The sequence below is a fragment of the Carcharhinus amblyrhynchos genome, chromosome 7 (genome assembly GCF_965287045.1).
Source record: "Carcharhinus amblyrhynchos chromosome 7, sCarAmb.v2.hapA, whole genome shotgun sequence".
Classification (NCBI taxonomy): domain Eukaryota; kingdom Metazoa; phylum Chordata; class Chondrichthyes; order Carcharhiniformes; family Carcharhinidae; genus Carcharhinus; species Carcharhinus amblyrhynchos.
In genome coordinates this window covers 72337790-72362771 of record NC_137330.1, presented here as the reverse complement: position 1 = coordinate 72362771, position 24982 = coordinate 72337790, and the positions used below count along the sequence as shown (strand labels likewise).

The window sequence follows — 24982 nt, the reverse complement described above, 5'->3', positions numbered from 1 at the left end:
TATAATATTGACTATTTTTGTACCGCAGAAAATCTGTTGAACTAATCTTTATGTCTGCTGATAACTTTCATCTTCAGTATTACTCATCCAATTCCAGTACAGCAGAGCGCTCTGCCAAGCCACATAATGTTTTGAAAGGTCTAATATATTTTCTACTTCCAGTAATTGAATATAATTAGATATAAATTCCTATCAGAAAGAAGAAAAGCCTTGCATTTGTACAATATGGCATTCATAGACTCCGGATATCTCACAGGTTTTTGCAACCAAAACACTTTTGAGTATAATGTAGGAAAATGTATGATACAGCCTGTAGTTTTCTAACATCAGTCCCGGTCCTGCCCAGATATAACCCATCCAGTTTGTATTGATCCTAGCTCCTGTAGTTTTGCAGCAAAAATAAATTTAAAAAAAATAATCTGATACTTATGTAACTCTTTTCATGTCCTTGGGATGTCCCAGAGCACTCCATAGTCAACGAATGAGTATTGTCATTCTTCTAATGTAGGGAAATGTGGCAGCCATTTTGCAGACAAACACAAGGTCCCACGATCAACAATGCAATAAATTACTTCTTAAAATGTTTATTAATATTGATTGAGGATTAAATGTTGGCCAAGAAACAAAAAGAGCACACTTTAAAGAATGCACCTGAAAGGGAAGACAGTTTAACATCTTAACCAAAAGACAATAAGACCATAAAACGTGGGAGCAGAATTAGGTCACTCAGCCCATTGAGTCTGCTCCGCCATTTAACCATGGCTGATATTTTTCTCATCCCCATTCTCCTGCCTTTTCCCCATAACCCCTGATCCCCTTACTAATCAAGAATTTATGTATCTATCTTAAAGACACTCAATGACACAATGGGGGTGAAAATCAACTTCAACTACATTTTCTATGTTAAAGAAACATGAATATGTTTGTAACAAGTATTGGCATTGAGATACTTTCTTCTACATCAATAATTAATATCCCAAGGTAATTCACAGAATGAGAACACAAATAGAAACAAAACTTTGAATGATGAAAGAAGCAATAAGGAGGTGTATATGAAAGGTTGATTTTTTTTTTAATTTATAGTTAAAAAAAGGGATGAGGTCCTAAAAGCAGAATATAAGGAGGTAGGAAGTAAGTTGAAAAGTAAAGCATTAAAGGTCTCTGGATTATTACTGGTACCATGTGCCAGTCAGAGTCAAAATAACAGGTTATTTCAAATGAAAACTTGGCTGAAGAGATGGTGCAGGGGGGGGGGCTTCAGATTCCCGGGGCATTGGCACTGTTTCTGGCGGAGCTAGTTATACCTGGGCAGGACCGGGACTGATGTCTCAGGAAGAGTATTTATTAAAGTGGCTGGGGAGGTTTAAATCTAAAATGGCAGGGGGAAATGAGCATCTATGCAATGAGTCAGAAGAGGAGGAATCAAAGATGAACGCAATTTAAGGAATAAGAAAAGTGATTGGTAGAGAAATTAGGGTCAGAATCAAACAGGGCTACAACGACAATTAATGTTAAAAATGGAGAATTAAGAAAAATCTGACCAGCCAAATACATAGTTTGATTCTGTTTTCACAAAGCAGGACGCAAATAACATTTTAGAAATGTCAGGAAACACAGTATTTAGTGAGAGGGATTGAAGGCAGTGGTCTAGTGGTATTTTTGCTAGACTATTAATCCAGAAAACAAGCTAATGTTCTGGGGACCTTGGTTTGAATCCTGCCACAGCAGACAGTCAAATTTTTATTCAATAAAAAATATCTGGAATTAAGAATCGACTGATCACCATGCTATGAAACTATTGTTGATTATCAGAACAACCCATCTGGCTCTGTAATATCTTTTAGTGAAGGAAATCTGCCATTCCTACTTGGTCTGGCCTACATATGACTTAAGAGCCACGTCAATGTGGTTGACTCTCAGCTGCTTTTGGGTAATTAGGTCAGTCAGCGATGCCCATGTCCCATGAATGAATAATAAAAAAATGACAGATACAGTATAAGGTGGATAACTGTGAGGTTATCCACTTTAGTAGCAAAAACAAGAGGACAGATTATAATGTGAATTGCTATAAATTGAGAAAAGGAAATGTGCAATGAGACCTGGATGTCCTCATACAACAGTCACTAAAGGTAAACTTACAGGTGCAGGAGGTGATTTTAAAAAAGTAAATGATATGTTGGCCTTCATAGCAAGAGGATTCAAGTACAGGAACAAGGGATGTCTTGTAACAATTTTGCAGGGACTTGGTGAGGCTAAATCTGGAATATTGGTTGGAGTTTTGGTCTCCTTATCTGAGACAAATTCATGGACCACAGTGGAGATGCCATGAGCCTCTCGGTCTCCTGGACTTTAAGACCTTTGTGTCAGGAGCCTGCGATGCATCCATCAATTTGTGGGACATGCATGATGGCATATGCTGGAGACACAAGTTTAAGTGCACATCATTTTTGAAGATTGAGAAATTTTAAAAATATGTTCGGTGACAAATGCAAGGACTGCAGCATTGTGTGAGTTTGATTTTTGCACATTAAATGGGAGATGTAATTTTAAAGCCCCAAGGACAAGTAGCAAACATTGTCTAAAGTACACTTGGCTGCTTTAGTATCTAATAAAAGAAAGGCCTGCATTTATATAACATTCCTCGTGATCACAGAATACCTTAAAATGCTTCACAGCATCTGGTCTTTGAGCTGATGGTTCATGGCAAGACATGGACAGGAAATCTTCAAGGCAGGAGATCACCAATCTGACATTTAACTTGTATAAGGCTGTAAAATCTTGTGAAGATTTTATCAAGGGGTCGCCAATGTTGATGACAATGCTCTGAAGGGTTTAAAACTGAAAGGAAGATTGAAATACCCTGAAATGGGGACCTTGACTATTTTGGCCCTGTTAGACCCTAGCAAATAAATGTGCTTAGGGAAGTTTCTTAGGCTTTGTAGTTTACACCTCTTCATTTCAATGAGTGAAATCCTAGCAGATGTGTATTTCGTGCTATACTGGGATTGTATTATTCTAACTGTTGTGATACACTGTCGATCAGAAACTTGCCCTTTGCAATAACCTGACAATTCGCACCATTTCCAATGTGATTTCTGGTCCAAGAAGAAGCCAGATGGTGTGTATGCCTAGTTTATGTTGAGTTGTGAATCTGCAGTCTGTACTCTCAGCGGGTCCCTTGCACTTCTTGTCCTAATGTAGTGTCTGTGTCTTGTTTATATAACAGAAATGTTTTTAACTAGAGACACTTCTGTGAATTGCTGCGACTCTCAGAAACTGCGGAATCTTCCTCCTTTATATTTTGGGACGGACATGATGCTTTTGTGGACAATAAACAAACAATTGAGTATCCATAGCTTCACACAGGTTTCATTACTTACATGTACAGTTTCACAACTTTGCACACTGGTCATTGAACTTTCCCCAGCACCAGCCATTGAAATTGTTACTGATGTGCAATTACCTCTGAAATCACCAAGGGAATCCATTTCAATAGGTGGACACAGATATGTCCAGAAGCAGTAATGCCAATTTAATATCAGCACCCTTACTAAAGTCAGTACTGCTTCATGTGAAATTACTGGCTGCATCAATACTTATACCTAATGTCCTCATTAAGTTAGAATGCAATCAAATGATTAGAAAGGCTTTGTTTGTGTTGTATTTGCATTGCAGCTGTTGCAAGGTCATTCTATGGTTAATCTGAGCTCTGAGGAGGTGTGTTTTTTGATAGCATTAGGTCACAGTGTGAAGCCTGGCAGGGTTTGCATCGTCAGATTCATGGCGCAGTACTGCTGCTGGCATTTTTATTCTGGTATAAGCATCGCGAAGGAAACAAAGTCAAGTCTTCAGCTCTCCAGATGAGTAGTGGGCTGTAACAAGTGACAATATAATAACAGCCAATGTGTATTAAATTAGATAAATGCCGTTAACCTGGAGCTTTCTAATCCACTGCTGAGCAAAGCCAATCCAGTTAGCTGCAGAATATGGCTTGGATTCGAGATTTACGTGGCTTCTTTATGCTCATTCACAGGATGTGGGCACCATCGGCAGTGCCAGAACTTGTTGCCCATCCCTAGTTGCCCTTGGGAAGGTGGTGGTGAACTGCCTTCTTGACAACAGAATGGCTTGCTTGGCATTTTACTGGACCGTTTAGAGTCAGCCACATTGCTGAGGGTCTGAGAATCACCCAGACCAGGTAAGGACGGCAGGTTTCCTTCACAAAAGGACACCAGTGATCCTATCTTTTTTTTAAATAACAATCCCATAGTTACATGGTCACTTTTACTGACTCTAGCTTCCAAATGTATTCAGTTATCTGAATTTAAACTCCCCAGCTGTCACACTGAGATTTGAGTTTAAATTGCTGAATCATTAGCAAAGGTCTCTGGAACACTAGTCCACCACTAACTGCCCCCACTCTGAGACAACACAGCTACAAAATAAAGTACGGTTTTAGATTGACTTTCAAAAAACATGCAGTGATAATAGAGAGTGGAGGCAGCAGAGAATCTGAGACAATTGGGCAGAGCAGGGGGAGTCTGAAAACAGTGCCAGAGGAGAGAATAGGTGGAATGGAGGGGAGGGTAGGATCTGAAAACAATGCGAGAGGAGACACTGGGGGAGTTCAGGTGAGAGGAGAGACCGGGGGTTGAAGGTGGGGGGGAGCTGAGATGGGAGGACAGAGCCGGGAAAGAGAGGAGAGCATGGGGTGGGGGGTGCAAGAAGAGAAAGTGGGGGAAGTTGGGGAGAGAGGAGCGAGCAGGGGGAATTAGGGCGAGAGGAGAAAACGGGGGGGGCGGTGGTTGAGGTGGAGAGGAGAGTGTCGAGTTGGTTTGGGACAAGAGGAGAACGAGAAGGAGTTGGGGTGAGAGAAGAGCAGGAGGGAGTTGGGGCAAGAGAGGGGGGGTTGGGGCAAGTGGAGAGGGGAGTTGGGGCGAGAGAAGAGCGGGAGGGTGTTGGGGCAAGAGGAGGGGTGAGTTAGGGCGAGAGGAAGGGGGAGCTGGGAAGAGAAGAGGGAGCAGGGGAGTTGGGGCACGAGGAGAGAGTGGGGGGTGTTGGGTTGAGAGGTGACTGCAGTGGGGAGTTGGGACGAGTGGAGAGAGCGGGAGAAGTCTTTGGGAGTTTGGGGAAGATAGTGGGGGGAGTTTGGGAGAGAGCGGGGGGGTGGAATTTGGGGGAGAGAGCAAGAGGAAAAAGTGATGGGGGAGTTTTGACCATTTGAGCTGCTAATGAAACTGAGTTAAAAAACCAACTGAGACATCACTGGAAACCAGATGGGCAATGGTATAGGAAACTGTTTAAGTGGAGCAATGGGGGGATGGAGGGGCGGTTGTGGGCGGATCAAGAAGCAATGTAGCGATAGTAGGAGACAGTATAGTGAGGGGGCATTGATATTGTTCTCTGCGGCAAAGGACGAGATTCTGGGTGCCTGTTTTGTTTGTCCAGTTTGGGACATCTGCTCAGGGCTGGAGAGCAACTTGGAGTGGGAGGGGGAGGATCCAGTTGGAATCCATGTAGGTAACAATGACAAAGGTAGAACAAGGAAGGAGATTCTATATCATCAGTATAAGAATCTAGGCACCAAATTAAGAAGCAGAATTTCAAAGGATTGTTATGTGAGTTTTTGTAAATTGACACAGGGCAAATAAGATTCAAGACATTAATGCATGGCTTATAAACTGGTGTGGGAGAAATGATTCTGGTTCATGGGGCAGGTACAGCAAGTAATTAGGAAAGCTAATAGAATGTTATAATTTACTGCAAGAATTGAATGCAAGAGTAGAGAGGTTATGCTTCGGATAAACAGGGCAGTGGTGAGACCACATCTGGAGTACTATGGACAGTATTGATCTCCTTATTTCAGAGAAGGGTATAAATGCATTGGAAACAATTCTGATCTTCAAGATGATGCCAGAGTGTGGTGACTTCTTGCAAGTTGTCCCCAGCATACCCTCTAATTCTAACTTCTACTCTTGTTCAATGCATTTAAAACTGTATTCTAACTCTTTTAAACTCTCTGATAATGGTCTATGACTGTAACATGATATTCTGCATACTATCCTTTCCTTCTCCCCTAAGTACTCTATGAACGGAATGCCTTGTCTGTACAGTGCACAAGAAACAATACTTTCCCAATTACATGTGACAGTAATAAATCCAATCAAATCAGAGGTTTACCAGATAAACACCTGGACTAGATGGGTTGTCGTATGAGGAAATGTTTGATAAGCTAAAAGAGTAGGAGTTGGTTTGACTGAAGACCCTGAGGATACTTGACAGGATGGATGTGAAGAAGTTTCCTCTTGTGGGAAAATCTAGAACTTGGGGTCACTGTTTAAAAATAAATGGTCACCCTTTCATGAAAAGGTGAGGAGAATTTCTTTCTCTCAGAGGGTCATGAGTCTTTGGAACTCTCTTCCTCAAAGGCAGTAGAAATAGAGTCTCTGAATATTTTTAGCACAGTGCAAGATGGATTATTGATAAACTAAGGGATGAAATGTTATAAAGGATATGCAGGAATGTGGAGTTGAGGTTAAAATCAAATCAGCCATAATCTTTTTGAATGATTGAGTAGGTTTGAAGGGTCAAGTGGCCTACTCAAACCCCTAATTCATATGTTCGGATGTCCATATAGTTAGTAAAGTGTACATAGCAATTACAGGTTATATATTGCTTGCATCAACAGTCCGGCACCATTGAGTAAATGTAAAACTTGTCGTATATGGGACATACAGGGGTTATGTGGGACCGAGTTTGGGGTTTGGGTTCATTGAATAGTTTTAAGACGGAGGTAGATAGATTCTTGTTAAGCAAGGGAATCTAAGGTTATGGAGGTAGGTGAGAATGTAAATCTTGAAACACAAACAGATCAGTCATGATCTTATCAAATGGCAGAGAAAGCTCGAGGGACCAAATGGCCTTTTACTGCTCCTAGTTTGTATGTTCATGTGAGTATAGTACCATCCGCACAGTGGTGTAAGAAGGTACATGACCCAGACTCAGGGATTAGGTTGGTGTTGAACAGAGACAGGAAGAAACCTACTCTGTACACTTTACTGCACACATATAAATAGTTGTAGTTGTTCATAAAGACATACAGTTATCCTACTGAAGACTAAGGAGACTTCTTCAAAAGACACCATTCTTCAACCAACAACCTCCCAATTACACTCACTGACAAGACTTGAGCCCTTTCTGACTTTGGTTGAGTTGGATGGAAATAGTGATTGGTATCAGTAACCTATCGGATTGGATGTGTGATAAATATTTGAAATTCGGTCACTGAGCTTTGATATTTTTTGAACTGTTGTAACTCAGAGTTTTTTTTTAAGTTCCTTTCCCATATTCTTGTCCTTAATTTTTAAAGGGTAGACTTATGCTGATTTATCTGCAGACTTTCTTTGATCTGGAATGTGGTTGGCAATTGAATGTTTGAAGTGCAAATGAAGATTGTGAGCAGCCAGCACCTAGGCAGTCCAGTCCAGGTGTTTAATGTCAATAGACTTAAAAAGGTTCACTTCAGTGATTAGCTTGTGTAATAGGCTGGTAATTTCAAATGGATATTAATCTCATTGTTAAATGTCCAACTAATGCCCCTCTTGATCTGCAATTATATGAGTAAAGAATGTTTGATGTTAAGTAGGAATGTGAATGCAATTCTCCATTTCATTTTTCAACCTATAGAACCATAAATGTTTGTAGCACAGAATGAGGCCATTCAGCTGATCTTGTTTATATCAACTCGCCTCGATTAAACCACTGCTAATCTCATTCTCCTAGTAGTCTTCCCATTTCACCTTAACTTCCTCTGTTTCAAATGCTTATCCAGGTTGCCATGATCTTGCTCTCAAGCTGTGATAAAGCATTTCATCTTCTTTTGACACCCTCTACACAAAGAAATTGCTTCCACTCTTTCACTTGAAGACCCCAAATTACTGAGTCTCCAATGACAGGAAATTGCCTTTATTCATAATTTTAATACCTTCAATTATATCCCCTTTTGGTTTACTCAGCTCAGGGGGAAGTCTTGTAGAAATTGTTCTTTTTAATCTTGTACTTTGCACCCCTATTTAGAAAGACAGAACGAGGCTGTATTCCTTTATGGATTTTTTCTTTTGAGACAAATACTTTTAGGATCCTGAACCTATTAAGGAAGTCCTCACAGGATAAATAGATATTGTACTCTTCGTAGTGAAATACTTCAAGAAACTGCACAATATCACTGGAGTATTAAACTATTACAGAAATTAAGTGAGCAAAGTGCTCTTTTAAGTAGACCTTCAATTGCTCTATACACTTAAACATTTCTTGACTTAGTGTTCCAGTGGGGCTGTGCAAAATAGGCAACTAAGCTGCGAATATGGAAGGTGAGGCATACCTATTCACTAACTGCAATACCTGCCATATTGATAATCCTGAACCTGACACAGTGCCAGGCAATGACCACGTCCAACAAATGAATCTAAACATCTTACCGGGACGTTCAATGGCATTATCATCACTGAATTCTCCAAAATCAACATCCTACAAGTTACTTTTCACCAGAAACTAAACTGAATCAGCCATTTAAATACTATGCTGACAAGAATAATAAGAAATCTCACAACACCAGGTTAAAGTCCAACAGGTTTATTTGGTAGCAAAAGCCACTAGCTTTCGGAGAGCTCGCTGCTCCTTCATCAGGTAAGTGGGAGTTCTGTTCACAAACAGGGCTTATAAAGACACAAACTCAATTTACAAAATAATGGTTGGAATGCAAATCTTTACAGATAATCAAGTCTTAAAGGTACAGACAATGTGAGTGGAGAGAAGGTTAAGCACAGGTTAAAGAGATGTGTATTGTCTCCAGCCGGACAGTTATGAGGTTTTGCAAACCCAGGCAAGATGTGGGAGTTACAGATAGGATGACATGAACCCAAGATCCCGATTGAGGCCGTCCTCATGTGTGTGAAACTTGACTATCAGTCTCTGCCCAGCGACTCTGCATTGCCGTGTGGCGTGAAGGCCACCTTAGAGAACGTTTACCTGAAGATCAGAGACCGAATGCTCGTGACTGCTGAAGTATTGCCCAACAAGAAGAGAACACTCTTGCCAGGTGATTGTTGAGCAGTGTTCATTCATCTGTTGTCATAACGTCTGCATGGTCTCCCCAGTGTACCATGCCTTGGGACATCCTTTCCTGCAGCGTATCAGGTAGACAACATTGGACGAGTTGCAACAGTATGTACCATGTACCTGGTGAATGGTGTTCTTACATGAGATGATGGCATCCGTATTGATGATCCGGCACGTCTTGCAAAGGTTGCTGTGGCAGGGTTGTGTGGTGTCGTATTGCTACCAAATAAACCTGTTGGACATTAACCTGGTGTTGTGAAACTTCTTACTGTGTTTACCCCAGTCCAATGCTGGCATTTCCACATCATGCCCACAAAAATAGTCAGACACTATAGGGCAGTCTTACCAAAAAAATTCAAAGTTCTGAATGAGCATTAAAACAGAAAATTTTCAGCTCCATTATTTGGGTGAGTTAAAAATCCAATCTTCACAAAGTCATAGCATCTCTGCAGTGCAGAAGGAGGCCATTTGGCTCATCGAGCCTGCATCAACAACAATCCCACCCAGACTTTATCCCCATAACCCCACAAAATGTACCCTGCGAATCCCCCTGACATTAAGGGTCAATTTAGCATTGGCAATTAACCTAACCCACACATTTTTGTATTGTGGGAAGAAACTAGTGCGCTAGAAGGAAGCCCACGCAGACATGGAGAGAACATGCAAACTCCACATAGTTACCCGAGGCCAGAATTGTATTCACATCCCTAGAGCTGTGAGGCAGCAGTGCTAACCACACCTATGACACTCTGAGCAAAAAACGAAGCAAGGTCTGTTTCCAAACAGCAAGGGGAGGGGATTGGGCCTAAGCTCGCTGAAAGCCAGCTGCTTACATCAGAGGGTGCCATTGCACAAGTGCAGATCTCTTTCTGTTCTGTGCAAAAGCACAGAAAGAGCATCCCTGTTATCACTGGCTCATCACCCAATATCACTGGCACCCCTCCCCCCCACCCCCCTGAAGCATGGATAATCATCACCCACCGCCAGCCCAGCCGATCACTCGCCACTTAGCCGATCACTGCCCCTCCAAGTCGATCGCCAGTCACAATGTATGCAGTGCTCTCCCTCCCTCCCCCCACCTACCCCCCCCCCCCTCCCCCCCACCCCACCTCCAATCCTGGTTGCAGAGTGTGCAGCATCACTCCCCACCTCCCTTTATTCACTCTGTGGGAGAAGGTTTATTCCTGTTGCAAGCGGGGTGCCCTTTAAAGATAGTGCCCCGGTTCCAATGCAGCCTCTGTGTTTACATTCGCCCCTGCATGACAGCATGAAACATTCCCTCTTGATTTTTTTTCAGACAAAGTGTCCTATGATCTGGAGAGAAACACGTCAGTCTTCTAGCCGGAAACAACACTCAGCCATCTTTTGGTATGATTCCCCCCATTTCTCTTGCCGCACGATTTGATTGGGCATTGATTTCACCACTCAAATTCACATTTCTTCTCAGTCCCTCCTGTGTTTTAGTCCTGTTCCTAAAAGCTCAACATGTTCCCCTGTTCAGCTTGGTCACCAACACCCTATTTCTCTCATTGTGTCATTATCAGATGGCACTGAGCAAATTCGTAGGCAAAGCATTTCTGAGCTTAAGGTTCCAATGACAAGTCTCTAAAATGGGAATCGATGCTAGAATACTTTACTGCAGCAAATTCTGGTCAGTTGTGAGCTAAATTTGAATTAAGTCTGAATATTGTGAGCTTCACTTAATTTCGCTGAGCTGACCTGAACTGTTCAGTCAGCTTGCTCAGGACATTTTAACAGTTTATGGTAAGGAGATTTACTTCCCTTTCAATTCTTCTGGAAAGCAAGGACACATTTCAAAACCAAACCGAATTTAAATAACATATTTACTGAGTGCTTTTATTAACAGGGTCGCTGTATATGTGTGTGTAAGAGAGAAAAATATACATGTAGATTTCTATTTGTGTACATACATAATTGCTTGTTTATATAATGGAATACTGCAAAAAGAGTCAAGCTAACAAAATTGTACATCAAAAACAAACAATTGCTATTTTAAATCAGGCCTGCTTAAAAAAACCAACACTCATTTCACTAATGACTGCGAATTCAAGTAACATGTATAAACATGTCAAGGACATTTCAAACAAACAGCAGAATAAAATGGTTTGAAGAGGTCAAATGATTTTTCTGGTACTTGCAAGCTTTTTTGATCTACAAGATTAAAGCTATTTGTTATAGTCAAATAAAAAAGAATGTGCTCATCATCTCATTTATTTGCTTGACTTGATTATGGCACTGAATAAAGAGAGATGTTTACACAGAGCTGCTGTTTTCAGACTCAAACAACTGCAAAGAGTAGCAATTGATCTTAAGATAATTTTAGGTGAGGCAAAAATACAGGGGCTGAAAAAATGATGTCTGTTGCCTTAAAATGCTGTATGGCAATGACAAACACCCCATTATACCAGGGTGGGATTCCTGTTCAGTTTACATTGCACCCATGTGATTCAAAAACACCTTTAGTGCTAACAAACTGTGCACTCATTTTGTGTTAAGCTCAGCAAAATCCCTACACTAAAAGAAGTCAATAAAGGCATACCACTATAAAATGGTCAGAGTACTCCAGAAACAGGACCATCTGCTCACATTCTCCAAGGTTCAGTAGGATTATTATGGCACTTATGTGCTATAAAGGCCCCTATCCCCAATAACACCCTTCACCAAGTACAGGAAAAAGTTCCACGTTATGATTTTTTTTATTTGTTCTTACAATATGGGCAACGTTGGCTGGACCAGCATTTGTGCCCATCCCTGAGAACATTTAAGAGTTAACCACATTGCTGTGGATCTGGAGTCACATGTAGGCCAGACTAGGTGAGGACAGTAGATTTCCTTCCCTAAAAGACATTCATGAACCAGATGAGTTTTTCTGACATGTCGACAACATTTTCATGGTCATCAGTAGATTCTTAATTCCAGATATTTTTTAATAGAATTTGAATTCCACCATGGCAGTTTCAAAGATGGGTCACTGGAATATGTCTTTATTTACTTCTTTTAGTGTAGGGATTTTGCTGAGCTTAATACAAAATGAGTGCACAGGTTGTTCGCACTAAAGATGTTTTTGAATCACATGGGTGCAATGTAAACTGAACAGGAACCCCACCCTGTTAAGATGGGGTGTTTGCCATTGCTATACAGCATTTTGAAGGCAACAGACATCAGTTTTCAGCCCCTGTATTTTTGCCTCACCTAAAATTATCTTAAGATCAATTGCTACTCTTTGCAATTGTTTGAGTCTGAAAACAGCAGGTCTGTGTAAACATCTCTCTTTATTCAGATAGTCAGCCCAGTCCAATATCACTGCACCATACCTCCCTCAATGGACAATTGATCTATGATCACAGGTACAAAATCCAACACTACTCAATGCCCTTTGTGGATGGTATTGAAATCCATTTTATAAAAGCTAATTACCTATATTACAGCTTTTCATTTTGTTGACATATTTCGTCCCCATTGATTCTATCCAACATTACTAACTTTTTTCACTGATAACTAGTAGTACTGAGAACATTCTTATACAATGGTTTTGGAAATAACTGAAGTCCTAAGTAGTATTTGATTCTTCATCTGAGACTGGTGGCTAATTTTGTCCCACCCACGTATGGGGTTCAAAACAATATTACTTAAAGAAAGCAGGGATGATTTTAAGCTGAATCACCAGACGGTAAACCCATGTGATCAGGGGAAGCAGCTGGTTAACATATCATGAGGAGTATAACTTCTTTTTCAATTAGACACTTCATAGCCTTCCAGACTCAACGTGGAGTTCAACAATTTTGGATCATAAACACTGCTCCCATTTTTTCAACATGCTGGTGATGAGTTTTTTTTTAATCATTTACACCTCCTCTAGGTCATTTTTTATCCCTTGTTCCATTAATATCCTCTTTTTGTTTTGCATCATCATTCCTTTATCTTTCTTGCCTTCCACCCTATCAGACTTCCGTTCTTTCCCATCTCCCTCCGTTCCCTGCATCTGGCCTTGTTTAAAATCTGCTGCATCTCAAACTTTCTTTAGCTCTAATGAAAGGTCAACCTGAAAAATCAATTCAGTTTCAGTTTCCACAGATACTGCCAGATCTCCTGAGTATTTCCAGCATTTTTTGTTTTCATTTTAGATTTTTACCGTGAGCCGTACTTTAGCTTCTGTAATACTTATTTAAATCTCCCTGAACACAAGAAATAAGAGAGGTGAGCTATACAGCCCCAATAGCCTACTTTACATTCAATAAGATCATGGCTGATCCTCAAAATCAACTCCCACCCAATGCCCATATCCATTGGTTCCTTTGGAATGCACAAATTTATCCATCCCAGCTGTGATTATACTCAACAACTGAGCATCCACAGGCAGCTGGGCTTTCTTTTATTCATTCGTGGGATATGGGCATCGCTGGCTGGCCAGCATTTATTGCCCATCCCTAGCTGTTCATAGAAAGGAAATGGTAAGGCTTCTTTCTTGAATTGCTGCAGTCCATGTATTAAGGGTTGACCCACAATGCTGTTAGGGAGAGAATTCCAGGATTCAGGACTCAGCGACTGCAAAGGAACAGCAATTTATTTGCAAGTCAGGATGGTGAGTGGTTTGGAGGGAAACTTATAGGTGGTTGTGTTCCTTGTCCTCCTATCTGGTGCCCTTGTCCTCCTAGATGGAAATAGCCATGGGTTTGAAAGACGCTGTCTCAAGATTTTTCATGAATTTTTGGATCGAGAATTCTGATGGTTCAGAACCCTCTGAGTATTGACATTTCCCTTCATATCAGTCCTAAATGACTGCTCTCTTATCCTGACTGTATACACCCTAGTTCTAGGGTGGAATTTTTCCATCCCATCCGCCATGGGACAGAAAATCCAGTGTACAATTTAAAAGTCCATTGACTTTGGGCAGGAATTTCCAGTCTTGGGGACACGCAGCTAGAAAATCCTGCCTCTGGATTTTCCAGCCAGGTGAAATAGCTTCCAGCATGTACCCGGTCAAGCCATTTTAGAATATTGTTTGGTTCAATGAGATCACCCTTCCTCTAAACTCATGAGAGTTCCTGCCCAATGTAGTCAATCTTTCCTCACTTGGACAACCCTCTCACCCAGGAATCAATCTAATGAACTTCTGTTGGACCTCTCTAAAGAAAAATGTATTCTTCCTTGGGAATATGGGATCAAAATTTTACATAGTACTCTAGGTGTGCACTCAACACAGCCTTACAAGATTCCCTTTGCCTTGAATTCCAACCTCCATGTAATAAATTCTGAGGGCAGGATTTTTCAACTGATCCAGCTGGAGGAATTTTCCCTTCCCTCCACTGCCCACCATCCACAGCAGTTTTCCCAGTGGCAGAGAGGCTGAACAATGGGAAACCCCAGGTGAAATTTTACTGGCTTATCCACCCGAGATTCGTACAATCCCGCTCCAGGGCCAATAGAGAATGCCATTTTCCAAGCCTCGCCCACCCTCGGAATCGGGGCGGGCATGCCAGTAAAATTCCATCACCCATTGACAGCAGCAGAATGGGAAGATCCAGCCACCGGCCAATGGTGGGTTGCCGCCGGCCAATGGCGGGTTGCCTACACCTCCACAAAACACACTGCGGGGGTATAGAAAATCTCACCCATAGAGTGCAAAAATTCTGATTATGAACCTACTCAGTTTGAATTTCAGAGGAGAAACATTTTTAGGTCATGTGGTTTCCATAAGCAATGGGAAGAAAGAAACTCACTGCTCTGGAAGAAATGTTACTTTGCTTGTAACTGTGCAGCACTCAGCATTTAAGTTCTACCAGTGGCTGACTAGCGCAACTTAGTGATTAAAAAAAAATTAAATGTTACTGCTAGTATTCACCTCTTGTATTACTGTTGAATAATGTATTTGTAGTTAAGACCTGAACCAGTCCACCTTAATTTCATTCTGCTGATTTATAAAGAAGAGGATCACATGAAGGTATTTGAAAGCATGTGGAGCAGAAATAAACTAAAGGCAGTTTTCTGCTTATTTACTGATATGTATCTATTTTAACTAGCGATCTTCAGGACACAGGTGGTGCTGTTTGATTTTTCCATTCAACATTATTGCAAGCCAGAGAATATCTAGACCAAAAGAAAAGTTTTTTAAAAAAACAAATCTGTAATACTGAGAGTGCGATCTTGCTGGCCGATTCCTGCCACGCTCTCGCTGTGGCGAAATTGGAGAATTTGGTGCCCAGCCAAATCTCCGTTCACTGCAGCAGGATGGGAAAATCCCACCAGTATATACGGCTGTAATATTCTAGCCTAAGGCTGAGTTCCACTGCACAATCAGTCTGCAACAGCTATGGAAAGGAAAACAGTCAGCAAGCTATCTATTATAAAGTCGGCTGTAAATTTGACTTTACCTGCCTGGGGAGAATTTTGTTCAAGTACTTACATTCTCTGTCTAGTAAATTATTCATGATATTTGGCTGATACTTCCTTACATCAGTGTAAAAATAACATTGCATCTCTTTTGCATAGGAAAATATCAGAAAAAATGCCCAGAACATTTGACTATGAGGTCAATTTTAAGCCTTTCCCACAATGATAAGCATGAGAGGGTCAGAACGGAGGAGCGTTAAAAGTTCAAAATCCTGAAATATCAGCCCAACCCATTGTGAACACATTTGGTATCATTTTTGCAGTTCAGAATTTGTGCCTCATCTGTGACCTGTCTTGCAGAGTTGGGACAATTTTTAAATCAGGCTCCCACTATGCAATTGGCAGTCTGTTTCAAATTTAAACTTGATCAGCCAAATCTTTCAGCATTCGGAAATCCCAGCAGGAAAACAAAGAGAAAGCCAGCTGGCACAAAGAGTTCACTGCTTTTTATAGCACTACTTGTGAGCCAGAGTGAACAGGGCTGCTTCCCTGGCCCCTCAGGCAAACTCTCTGCCCTTCGTGGCCTCTCCTCACTTCGGTAATCATTCAAATCAACAGCCTCAGTTCCATCCACCATTCTGTGCCTCCATCATAACTGCCATGCTCCAGAAAAACCCCTCCACCATTCTCCCCATCTTTTTCTCCCTCCTGATTGTGATGCTGCAAACTCCCACCTCTCACTCACAATGCTGTCATCTCTTCTGATTGTCGTGGATTGTTCCCAGTGGTGCCTGGCTTTTTATTGATTCCTTCACAGAGGTATTGCTGGTTAAGCCGGCATATATTGTTTTTCCCTCACTGCCCTTGGTGAGCTGCCTTCTTAAATCGTTACTGTCCATGTGGTGCAGGGACACCCACAATACAGTTAGGAAGGGAGTTCCAAGATTTTGACCCAGTAACAATGAGGTAGCGGCAATATAATTATATGTCACAATGGTGTGTGGCTTGGAGGTGATGTTGTTCCCATGCATTTACGACCCTTGCCCTTCCAGGTGTTGGAGGCTATGGGTCTGGAAGGTGTTGTCGAAAGAGCCTTGCTGACTTCCTGAAGTGCACTATGTAGATGGTACATATCGTTGCCACTGTTCGTAGGTGGTAGAGGAAGTGAATGTTGAAGGTGGTGGATTGAATGGAACCTGCTTTGTCCTGGATCCTGGATGGTGTTAAGCTTCTTAAGTGTTATTAGAGTTTCACTCATGTAAGCAAAATGAAAATATTCCATCAATTTCCTGACTTGTGCCTTGTTGATGGTGGACAGGCTTTGGGGAATCTGGAGTTGAGTTACTCATCACAGAATTCTCAACTTCTGACCTGTTCTTGTAGCCACAGTATTCATGTGGCTGGTGCAGTTCAATTTCTAGTCAATGGCAGTCCCAAGATAGTGGGGGGATTCAATGATGGTAACAGCATTGAAAGTCAAAAGGAAATAGATTTTCTCTTGTTGGAGATATTGTTTGGTACCTGTGTGATACAAATATGATTGCCATTTATCAGCTCAACCCTGAATGTTATCCATCTCTTGCTGCCCATTCACATGAACTGTTCAGTAACTGAGTAGCTATGTGTAGCACATAAGAACATAGAACTCAGGAGCAGGAGCAGGCCATACGACACATGGAGAACACACCACCATTTGAGAAGATCATGGTTGATCTTATTGTGGCCTCGATTCCACTTTCCTGTCTGCTCTCCATAACACTTCACAGCCTTGTGCATCAAAAATCTGTCGAACTCAGCCTTGAATCAATTCAGTGACTCAGTACTTTCCACAAACTACTGATTCTTTGACAGAAAATAAGTTCCTCGTCTCTGTTTTAAAAGGGAGACTTATTCTTCAATCATGTACCCTTATTCTATTCTTTCTCCACTAGAAGATACACCCCTCCACATCCCCGGCCCCAAGTATCCATCCAAGTACTCTTAAGACCTTATATGTTTCAATATGATTACATCTTATTCTTCTAAACTCCAATGGGTATAGGCCCAACTACTCAATATTTCTACAAAAGATAAACCCTTCATCCCAAGAATGAGTGAAATGAACCTTCTCTAAACTAACATGACTATATATTATTTCAAATAAGGAGATCAAAACTGTATTCCAGTAGTACAAAAACAGTAGGACTCTCTGGTCCTCTTCCTTCACCTCTCCCCACCCCCACATCACACACACTCCCAATGTCTCATTAATACCACCTTATGCCTTCCACCTGCCTCCATGGATTCTTATATCCTCCATGCCAATCCGCATCACTCCGCCCTCTCCATAACCCCATGTACGGTGCAGAGGGACCTCGGGGTCCTTGTGCATGAGTCGAAAAAACCCAGCCTGCAGGTGCAGCATGTGGTCAGGAAGGCGAATGAGATGCTGGCCTCCATAGCGAGGGGGATTGAATATAAAAGTAGGGGGGTCTTGCTGCAGCTGTATAGGGCACTGGTGAGGCCGCAGCTGGAGTACTGTGTGCAGTTTTGGTCGCCGCACTTACGCAAGGATATTTTGGCCTTGGAGGGAGTGCAGAGGAGGTTTACTAGGCTGATGCCGGAGTTGAGGGGGTTGAGCTATGAGGAGAGGCTGAATAAACTAGGCTTGTACTCGTTAGAGTTTAGAAGAATGAGGGGAGATCTCATTGAGACATATAAGATGATGAATGGGATGGATAGGATAGAGGTGGAGAGACTCTTCCCGCTCAGAAAGGACAGTAGGACTATGGGGCACAGCCTCAAGATAAAAGGGGGGCGGTTTAGAACGGAGTTGAGGAGGAACTTCTTCACTCAAAGGGTGGTGAATCTCTGGAATTCTCTGCCCGTTGAAGTGGTGGAGGCTGCCTCGCTAAATATTTTTAAGATGCGGGTTGATGGGTTTTTGATAAGCGAGGGGATTAAGGGTTATGAGGAGAGGGTGGGAAAGTGGAACTGAGCCACGACAGATCAGCCATGATCTTATTGAATGGCGGGGCAGGCTCGAAGGGCTAGATGGCCTACTCCTGCTCCTATTTCTTATGTTCTTATGTTCTTAAACTACGCCCCTCCATCCACTCCCATGGCCTCTCATAGTCTCTAAGCCAAGGAATGACACTTCCATGTCTACTCATCCACTTTATCTCTGCTTAGAGCAAATGAATCCAAGAGTGATAACAGGACATCGAGTTTTTTTTAAAAGGAATTTGCTCTTATTGCAGCCCAATAAAAAGTGTAAATTTCCCAGACCCTTTAATGGAAACTACAAGCACATCTTTTTATTTTTTGTAAAGAAACATTGTGAAAAACAAACAATGTTTAACCAGAGGTGTAGTTGTTTCAGTATTATAATGGATGTCTGGGTTCTCTGGCAAGAATTCATAATTAGGATTCATCGAGAGGCCAGGCATCCAGTAGAACTTTGAAACAAATGTACTCCATGGAAAACATTCCTTCATTGACATCTCTGGCCCTTTGATATATTCTCAATTTCACCATGTTTATACAAGATAAAGAGGTTTCAAGTGCTTTCAGATTCTGTTATTGATCGTTTAAAATATCTGGATAATCTTCAAATTTTGATTTTCAGAGTTTTACTATTGTTACCAAAGAGTGTATTAGTTCTGTACAGAGCTTATATTTGGTGAATGGAAATAGAAGTGTCATTGAAGTGTTTGGCATGGAGGATAGGAAGGATCACGTGGGTGGGTGGGACACATTGCTTGGCATTAATTGGCCTGGAGGTCATGAGAGGCTATAGAGGATGAGTGTGGGGGCATAGCTTGGCGTGGGGGCATGGGTAAGCCCTTTGAATTTACTATTCAAAGAGGTCAGTCATCCAGACTATGGTTCATGATGCCTCTGAGGTGAAACATGTTTATTTTAAAATTTGGCCTGTGAAAATTGGAGAGGACCAGGAGATGCCTATCCCTGCAATGAAGCCCAACAACTCAGGATTGCAGATTGCAGGCTTGTGACCCAAATTGGCCCAAAACATCTAACTGGTTCGACTGAAAATCAGAAACCCTCTGGAATGAGGTCGATAATCCCAGAATCAGGATTCAAATAGCAGATTATGCACCCATGGAGTCTCCTTGAAACCTTGGAAATCCAACCTTTTTTTTCCAGTGCTAGATACAATTCCAGCCAGTGGAGAGATTTCTCTTGATTTTCATGGATTTCTCTAGGGTTTCTTGATACTATATTTGGTCAAATGCTGTCATGATGTCAAGGGCAGTCATTCTCACCCCACCTATGCATTTCAGCTGCTTTGTCTACATTTAGATTAAGGCTGTAGTGAGGTCTGGAGCTGTGTGGTCCTGGCAGAACCCAGAGCTAGTATTGGTGAGCACATTATTGGTGATTGACTGCCGCTTGATAGCATAGTCGACGACACCTTCCATCACTTTGCTGATGATTGAAGGTAAGCTGATGGGGAAGTAATTGGCTGGTTTGGTTTGAAAGGGTTAAGGCTTATGCTGATGCCAGTAACACTTCTTAAATTCAGTGGGTGAAAGTTCTTATTGAGAATCTGCTTCTGTTTGATAAAGTGATGGATGAATAGCTGTTATCTCAGTCCCAGAAGGATTAAGTAATGTGACCTAGTTAAAACCATGCTTTTCTGATGATTCTGAATGAATTTGTACTGTCAAGTCAGAGGGAAGTAATCTCTACTCTGAGCTAAACACGTCAAAGCACTTATCTTCATCATGTATCTGACAGACAAATGTTAAAAATTAACAATTTAATCAGAATTGGACAGTTAAAGATATTCTAAATGAATTCTTTCAGTGTCAAAATAAAGGTAGATTGTAAATCGTTACTGACTGTTATTAAAGACATTGTATAGCACCATAAAAATAAACATAAGGAGAAGCAGCGGTGAGCAAAATGTGTTTAATTTGGAACGTGGATTATAATGATCCTCTAATATGCTCCCAGCAGGTTTTTACCCTAATTTTTGAAACCTCATCACTGCAAGGTCTGAAGTATTGCCACAAGATATTTTTCAGTTGATGTCTTAAAGCTGTGAAGTTTGATCTCCGTTTTGGAGCAGTTTGCCATGCAAAGCAGCTTATTTTCAGTTTACAATTAAGGAGAGTGGGCAGATGCCAATTATGGTGCAAAAAGCTTTCTGCAAATTAGCTTCACGTGTTATTAAAAATTATTTGACCCAGTTTAAATTCTAGGTAGTGATCCTTATTCAGATCTGCAATCTCACACTGAGGAATTTTACAAAGAAGTGTATCTTTAAACATTCGCTCTTTCCTATCAGTTATTGCTGCTTGCTTTTTTTTCGATTTGGCCAAATTACCTTTCAGTTCACAGAGCTCAATTATATTAATCCTTGGCATCTGCATGAAGTCAATCACAATTATCTCCAACTCGAGTTAGTGCTGTTTCCAGTACATTACAGCCAATAATTGGCATTTTACATTTCTCTAATGCACTGGAATTTTTTTCTGCTATTCTATAAAGCAGACCCAGACAAAAGTTCAGATAGAAAATCCACGTGCAACAAAATTCATGGGCATCTTCGGTACATTTGCATCATATCCTTTGATTTAACCAAGTCACAAATCCATTATTTCAAATAGATTCAAAAATAGACCAGAATTTGATGAAAATATATTAATTACTATATCAAAGGGATGTATAGATGTATATATTTTTTAAATTTTAAATCGTATTAAAATAGCACAAATTACTTTAGTATGCTGCATTCAGATGGTTCCTTGAAAAAAAATTAAAGATATTACAGAGTGTTGAGTAGGGGAGAAGGGAATGGAGGAGTTTGGTAAAAGATAACCCACAGTGATTATGGGTAGGAAGGAGAAAAAGATGAGGGAGTGAAAGGGTGAGCAATAGAGAGAAAAAAGAAAAATTTACATTTATGTAGCATTTTTAGCAGGGGGAACATTCTTCCCACGTTTACGAGGTTTTCCTCCAGGTGCTCCAGTTTCTTCCCATACTCCAAAGATGTACACATTAGATGGATTGGCCATGCTAAATTGATCCTTAGAATCAGAGGGATTATCATGGTATATACATGGATTATCAGGGTAAATACATGGGGTTATGGGATAGGGCCTGGGTGGGATTATGGTCGGTGCAGGCTCAATGGACCAAATGGCCTCCTCCTGTAAGGGTTCTATGGTGCGATGATGTTTCATGGTCATCATTTGCCTCAAAATGCTTGATATTCAATGAAATATTTTTTGAAGTGTTGTTGCATTGTAGAAAACACAGCAGTTAATTTGCACACACCAAGCTCTCACAAACAATAATATGACAATGAACAGGTAGCCTGATTTTTGTGATGTTGGTTGAGAATGAACATTGGCCAGGACACTTAATAAAATTAAAAATATGTAAAACTGTGCATGCCAGGCCACTGTACTTACTACTAATTTTAATTTATCCTGCCTGCACAGATTGAAATGTCAGACACAAAGTTAAAATCCCTTCTGAGCTTATCCCTTTTCCATTCCCATCATTGCTACTTTCACTGAACCCCTTCTCTTTGAGGCTGCAAGGCTCCTACTTGGACAAACACTTCAGTCACAAATGCAAATACTAGTTCTATGATGTTGTTCAGACTCTAGTTGCACATTAGGCACCCTGCTGAGTCAGTGATTAATATGGCCACCAAGCCCCACAATAAACTTTACGGCCTCATTGCCCTTGAATGCATATCGTGCCCACACATACTACTGGAAACACAGCTGCCCTTCCCCTCCTGTCCTACCTCACTTCGGTGACTTACTTTGTGCTGAATGATCGTTTCTTGCAAGCAATTGGTCAGTTGTCTCTTGGTGCCTATTTTGACTAGGCACCTGGCCAGTGGCATGTCCATGACTTGCAGGAGACAATATAACCCAAGCTTCAAATTGATGCCATTTAGGGATTTGATGTTCAGCCCATTCTCCTGCCCAGGTATAACCCCCTCTCAGCTAAAGTTCAACCCCACCCTGGCTCCCACCAACTGGAATTTAATTTGCAAAGAAACCAAAATGCTCCAAAGTCGCTGAAGCCGAGAAAGTGGATCTCTCTACTACTAAAGCTGAACAATTCGGGTTAATTGGGATAATTAAGAACATACAAACAAATATTTGCACATTTGGCACAGGAATGTCATGTTTATTTTGAAACAGTAGAAGATCATTTTTAGGAGCTGCTGTCCAGGAGTTGGCCAATAGGTTTAACTGGCAGCCCCGTCGGCCAATTCCTCAGCAGGGAGAAAGTCTGGGATCAAAGCCCAAATTTTAATTGTCATGTGAGTGAGAGGGGTAAGGTAGAGTGCAAACAAAACATTTCACTTCTTACCCAAACCCTACAAGAAGCAGCTTGTGTAGCACATTCAATTGTCTGAGTAGGCAGTGGGCAGTGAAGGTAAACTCTGGGTATTTGGGATTGAGTATGAATCTATTGGATTGCCTGATGACAAGTCAGAGAGAATAAAAATAATAATCCATGCTCTCCATGCAGGATTTCATTGCCTGAATAGTTCATTCTCATTCTAGTCTCAACTGTTGTTGAAGGTACATTGCCTATTGCATCATTTCAGGACTGGGAGGGAAGGCAACAATTGGATTTTCACTTTTACCACCGGGCACAAACATAGTGATGACACAAAGGTTAGGTGATGTGCTACCGCCACCCTTTTATATTGCCCTATAATAAAATATAAATGACAAAGATGAGCAACTTCCAGGGTAAAATCCCAAAGAAAGTCAGTGGGAAAGCGTAATAAAGAGCTGGAATCACTCGTTCACTGCTGAGTGCAAATTCTGATCTAATCTAATTCCACCCTTGCCCAAAGGTCAAAATTGAATCCCCTGTGTTCAATGGTACCGGAGATTGGTGTGCAGATATACTGAAAAAGAAAATAAATTTCCATCCAGTAAAGAATGATAAACAGAAAATGAATTTTCTGTTTTTGTTTCATCTAGTAAATACAGGTCTTTACCTGCTTTCTACTTAATCACCTTTCTCAATACAGCAAACACAACATCAACTTGTATTTATATAGCACCTGTCATGCAACAAAACACCCCAACCCTCTGGTGCTTCACAGGGGCATTATAAAACAAAGTGAGATGCTGACAAAATATGACCAAGTATAATACAGAAGAAGACTACAACAAATTGCAGGAAAACATTAGTGTTACTGATACAGGAGACTTATCAAAGCTTTTTATCTTGCACTCAGCAAGGCACATCGCAAGAATCCCAATATAAGGGGAAAACAACAATTTGTACTGTTTGAGAAGAGAATTCTGATTGGCAAGTGGATTCTAATTGGTAGAGGCATTTCGAGGGAGAATACATCAGTTGACTGTGACTGATAGATAACTGCCAAGCATCGTTTGAAATTTAAACCAGGCAGCTCAACCCTGATGCACAGTTTACATAGCTAGCATCATACTGGCATAGAAAGATGAACTTCTTGGAGAAAGAAAATGGACCTCCTGAAGAAAGAAGATGGATATCTTCAAAGTAACTGAAGTTGGAAGATTCAGCAAAAAAATTTACCCCTTATCCTTTTTCCCAGAGTGGAAGAGTCAATTACTAGGGGGCACAGGTTTAAGGTGTGAGGGACAAGGTTTAAAGGAGATGTACAAGGCAAATGCCTGGAGCTTGTTGCCAGGGGAGGTAGTGGAAGCGGATACAGCAGTGACTTTTAAGGGGCATCTTGACAAATACATGAATAGGATGGGAATAGAGGGATATGGTCCCCGGCAGGGTATGGGGGTTTTAGTTAAATCAGGTAGCATAGTCAGTGCAGGCTTGGAAAACCGGAGGGCCTGTTCTTGTGCTGTAATTTTCTTTGTTCTTTGATACTTTCTCTACTGATTGCTGTGATGTTGCAGGGAACAGAGAGAGGGTGCAGGGAGGATTTACAAGGATGATATCAGATATGCATGTATTTCCATATCAGGAAAGGATTGACTGGCAGGGTCTATTTTCCCTTGCCAAAGGAAGGCTGAGGGGTGACCTTGTAAAGATCATTAGAATTATGAAAGGGTTTGATAGAGTCGATACAGAGAGAATGTTTCCTGTTGGTGGGAAGAGCATAGCTGGAGGCCATCAATGTAAGATAGTCATCAAGAAATTCAATTGGAAATTCAAAAGTAAACCTCTTTATCCAAATAGTGGAACTCATAGAAACATAGAAACTAGAAGCAGGAATAGGCCATTCGGCCCTTCAAACCTGTTCCGCTATTCATTTTGATCATGGGTGATCATCAAATTCAATATCCTGATCCCTGCTTCCTCCCATATCCCTTGATCTCTTTAGCTCCAAGAATTTTATCTGACTTCTTCTTGAAGTCAAACAACATTTTGGTCTCAACTACATTCTATGGTAGTGAATTCCACACATTCACCACCCTCTGGGTGAAGAAATTTCTTCTCACCATAAGATTTACCCCTTCACCTCAAATTATGATCGCAACTCAAGGTTGATTAAAGCATATAATTGCATATGAGGGGA

General features: G+C 41.2%; 1 protein-coding gene across 2 annotated transcripts in view; it reads left to right on the top strand.

The window, feature by feature from the left end:
* Positions 1-24982, top strand: part of LOC145345042 (heparan sulfate glucosamine 3-O-sulfotransferase 5) — a 260311-nt gene that overhangs the window by 46576 nt on the left and 188753 nt on the right. Inside the window, exon 2 of one of the 2 annotated variants that reach the window (XM_080192576.1) lies at positions 4034-4198. The exons of the other annotated variant lie outside the window; for it this stretch is intronic. The gene's annotated coding sequence lies outside the window, so the exon portion shown is untranslated. The remainder of the gene's footprint in view (positions 1-4033; positions 4199-24982) is intronic. 2 annotated transcript variants of the gene reach the window in all.